Source organism: Tursiops truncatus, chromosome 4 (genome assembly GCF_011762595.2).
Source record: "Tursiops truncatus isolate mTurTru1 chromosome 4, mTurTru1.mat.Y, whole genome shotgun sequence".
NCBI classification, from domain to species: Eukaryota; Metazoa; Chordata; class Mammalia; order Artiodactyla; family Delphinidae; genus Tursiops; species Tursiops truncatus.
The window spans coordinates 28,066,289-28,070,930 of NC_047037.1; the positions used below are offsets into that span (position 1 = coordinate 28,066,289).

The 4,642-nt window shown below is 39.1% G+C and overlaps 1 long non-coding RNA gene across 1 annotated transcript; it reads left to right on the top strand.

The window, feature by feature from the left end:
• The first annotated feature begins 3,521 nt into the window (after positions 1 to 3,521).
• On the top strand, positions 3,522 to 4,245 carry LOC141278456 (uncharacterized). Its single transcript, XR_012331208.1, has 3 exons — positions 3,522 to 3,584; positions 3,910 to 4,061; positions 4,164 to 4,245. It is a non-coding gene; the product is annotated as an uncharacterized lncRNA (long non-coding RNA).
• Positions 4,246 to 4,642: the final 397 nt, after the last annotated feature.

Here is a 4,642-nt window from a genome sequence, read left to right on the forward strand (position 1 = left end):
TCAGTGAGCTGGAAGACAGAGTAGCTGAAATCACTGAAGATGAAAAGAAAGAAGAAAAAAAGAATGAAAAGAAATGAGGGCAGTTTAAGAGAATTCTGGGACAACATCAAGTATACTAACATTCACATTATAGGGGTCCTAGAGGAGAAGGGAGTGAGAAAAGGACTGAGAACATATTTATAGACATAATAGCTGAAAATTTCCTTAACCTGGGAGAGGAAACAGACATCCAAGTTCAGGAAGCACAGAAGTCCCAAATAGGATCAACCCAAAGAAGACCACACCAAGATACAATGCAATTAAAGTGACAAAAATTAAAGACGAAGAGAGCATCAAAGGAAAAGCAACTATGGGCTTCCCTGGTGGCGTAGTGGTTGAGAGTCCGCCTGCCAATGCAGGGGACACGGGTTCGTGCCTTGGTCCGGGAAGATCCCACATGTTGCGGAGCGGCTGGGCCCGTGAGCCATGGCCGCTGAGCCTGCACGTCCAGAGCCTGTGCTCCACAACGGGAGAGGCCACAGCAGTGAGAGGCTTGTGTACCGCAAAAAAAAAAAAAAAAAAAAAAAATGGAAAAGCAACTAGCCACATAGAAGGTAACTCCCATGAGGTTATCAGCTGACTTTAGTCCAAACTTTGGGGCCAGAAGGGAGTGGCACGATATATTTAAGATGAGGAAAGGGGAAAACCTGTAAACAATACTCTACCCAGGGAGACTCTCATTCAGATTTGATGGAGAGATCAAAAGTTTTATAGACAAGCAAAAGCTAACAGGGTTCAGCACACCAAACCAGCTTTGTGAGAAATGTTAAAGAGACTTCTGTAAGCAAAGAAGAAAAGGCCACAACTAGAAAAATGAAAATTATGAGGGGAAAAAGCTCATCAGTAAAGGTAAAGATACAGTAAAGGTAGTAAATCAACCATGTACAAAGCTAGGAGGAAGGTTGAAAGACAAAAGCAGTAAATTCATCTATATCCACAATAAGCAGGTGAGGGATACACAAAACAGTTAGATTTAAAATATGACATCAGAATAAGTAATCATGGGGGAGGAGAGTAAAATACAAGGTTGTTAAAATGCGTTTGAAATTAAGAGATCGGTAACTTAAAATAACCATACATATATAGATAGATAGATGAGAGATAGATAGATATATAGATATATAGATTGCTATATATAAACCCCGTGGTAACCACAAACCAAATATCTAGAACAGATACACACACAAAAGACACAAAGAAATCCAAACATAACACTGGAGATAGTTACGAAATGACAAAAGAAGAAGAAATAAACAAAAAAGAACTACAAAAACAATTAACAAAATGGCAATAAGCTCACAGATGTAGAAAACAAACTAGTGGTTAGAGGCAAGGATAAAATAGGGGGTAGGGGATTAAGAGGTGTAAACTACCATGTATAAGATAAATAAGCTACAGGGATATACTGTACAGCAGAGGGAATATAGCCAATATTTCATAATCAGTCTAAATGTAGCATAAACTTTAAAAACTGTGAATCACTATATTGTACACCTGAACTTATATAATACAGTAGATCAACTATACCTCAATTAAAAAAGAAAAAATGGGGGCTTCCCTGGTGGCGCAGTTGTTGAGAGTCCGCCTGCCGATTCAGGGGACACGTGTTCGTGTCCCAGTCCGGGAAAATCCCACATGCCGCAGAGCGGCTAGGCCCGTGAGCCATGGCCACTGAGCCTGCATGTCCGGAGCCTGTGCTCCACAATGGGAGAGGCCACAACAGTGAGAGACCCGCATACCTCAAAAAAAAAAAAAAGAAAAAATGGAAATAAGTACAAACATACCAATAATGACTTTAAATGTAAATAGACTAACTGCTCCAATCAAAAGACAGAGAGCAGCTGAATGGATACAAAAACAAGACCAGGGACTTCCCTGGTGGTGCAGTGGTTAAGAATCCGCTTGCCAATGCAGGGGACACAGGTTCAAGCCCTGGTCCAGGAAGATCCCACATGCCGCGGAGCAACTAAGCCCATGCGCCACAACTACTGAGCCTGTGCTTTAGAGCCTGTGAGCCACAACTACTGAGCCTGCGTGCCACAACTACTGAAGCCCGCATGCCTAGAGCTCGTGCCCCACAATGAGAAGCCACTACAGTGAGAAGCAAGCACACTGCAACGAAGAGTAGCCCCCACTCGCCGCAACTAGAGAAAGCCCGCATGCAGCAACGAAGACCCAACACAAACAAAAATAAATAAATAAATTTATTTTTTTAAAAAAAAGACCAGTTTATATGCTGCCTACAAGAGACGCACTTCAGATGTAAAGACACAGACTGAAAGTACGGGTATGGAAAAAGGTACTCCATGCATATGGAAATCAAAAGAAAGCTGGGATAGCAATACTTACATCAGACAAAATCAACTTTAAAACAGACTGTTACTAGAGACAAAGAAGGACATTACATGTTGATCAAGGGATCAATCCAAGAAGAAGATATAACTCTTGTAAATATATATACCCCCAACATAGGAACACCTAAATATGTAAAGAAAATATTAACAGACATAAAGGGAGAAATTGACAGTAACATAATAATAGTAGGAGATTTCAACACCTTACTTACAGCAATAGATCATTCAGAAGAAAATCAATAAGGAAACACTGGCCTTAAATGACACTATACCAGGGAGACTTAATAGATATATATAGAACATTTAATCCAAAAGCAGAATACACATTCTTTTCAAATGCACATGGAACATTCTCCAGGATAGATCACATGGCAGGCCACAAAACAAGCCTCAGCAAAGTTAAGAAAACTGAAATCATATCAAGTATCTTTTCTGAACACAATACTATGAGACTAGAAATCAGCTACAAGGAAAAAAACTGAAAAAACCCACAAACACACGGAGTCTAAACAACATGCTGCTGAACAATGAATGGGTCACTGAAGAAATTTTAAAATACCTGGAAACAAAAATGGAAACACAATAATTGTAACAAATCTATGGTGCACTGAAAAAGCAGTTCTAAGAGGGAAGTTTGTAGAGATACAAGCTTACCTACGGAAACAAGAAAAATCTCAATTAAACAACCTAATCTTACACCTAAAGGAACTAGGAAAAGAAGAACAAATAAAACCCAAAGTTAGAAGAAGGAAAGACACCATAAATCAGAGGAGAAAAAAAAACAGAGTAAAATAATAGAAAAGGTCAATACAACTAAGAGCTGACTCTTTAAAAAGATAAACAAAATTGACAAAACTTTAGCCAGATTCACCAAGAAACAATAGAGAGGGCCCAAATAAATAAAATCGGAAATAAAAAAGGGGAAGTTACAATCAACACCACAGAAATACAAAGGATCATGAGGATCAGACCATGAACAATTATACGCCATTAAAATGGACAACCTAGAAAATGGACAAATTCTTGGAAGTGTACAGTCTCCCAAGACTGAGTAGTAAGAAATAGAAAATATGAACAAATTACCAGTAATGAGATTAAGTCAGTAACTTTTTAAAAACTCTCATTTGACAGAGACTTATAGGCAGACAAAGAAGTGAGAAAACTTTGTAGTGGAAGAAGGGAGGGCTTCAGGTATGTATCACTGGCGGTTGCTGGCACAGAGAAGCTGGAGGCACAGTAACTAGAGGCAGACAATCCTATTCATTTGGGTTGGGTTGGTTTGTGTACTTTATGTCTTAGGCATAGCATATTTGACTTGCTTTAGTTGGTCTTGAGCTGGAAATGGGGGTGAACATTGGGGAAGCTGGCAGTTGTTGACCAAGTCCTCATCAACTGGGGCCAGTTACTGCAGAGGTTATGGTTTTACTTCTGGGATGGTTGCTACAAAGGATGTGGGTCAGAATTCTATTGTCATATGTGATCTGGCCATTGTTTGCTTGTATATTGTATCTTTCAGATTCTATTATCCTTGTGGCTACCAAGGAAGCCAGCCATCTCCTGTCATCACTGGCCAACCCTGGCCTACTGAACTCAATCATATTAGTGCCTGGAGGCATTCCTTTTTGCTTTGTTATACAACACCTCTCAAGGCCCTCCCCATACTTCATAGTAGGTGATATATTATTCAGCCTTAAGTGGTATATCCACTGTATCATATCCACTGTGCTGAACTTTTTTATATTTATTCTATTGTATTGTGCTTAACTTTAGTTACTGGGCTTTAGTTACTGGCCCCTTTTCCCAACAACTCTCCCAAGAACCCCAAATGCCAGCTGCCTCAGAAGATATGCCCCCATGCATCAGGTAGAGTTTCAACATTGGACACGAGCTGAATTAAGAGCTATTAGTTACACACTACTATATATAAAGTAGATAAACAACAAGGACCTACTGTATAGCTTAGGGAACTAAACGCAATATCTTGTAATAACCTATAATGGAAAAGAATCTGAAAGAAGTGTGTGTGTGTATAGCATCACCTTGCTGTACACCTGAAACTAACACATTTTAAATCACCTATACTTTAATTTTTTTTAAAGAGCTATTACTAAAAATTATTCTAGATTCAGACAAGACCAGCAAATATTCATAGAAGAATTTAAAACTATTTTGGGTGCATATGACTCAGAGTTACCAACACCTGCCACATATCATTCATATACATATTGGTCAGAACAGCAGATGTTAAT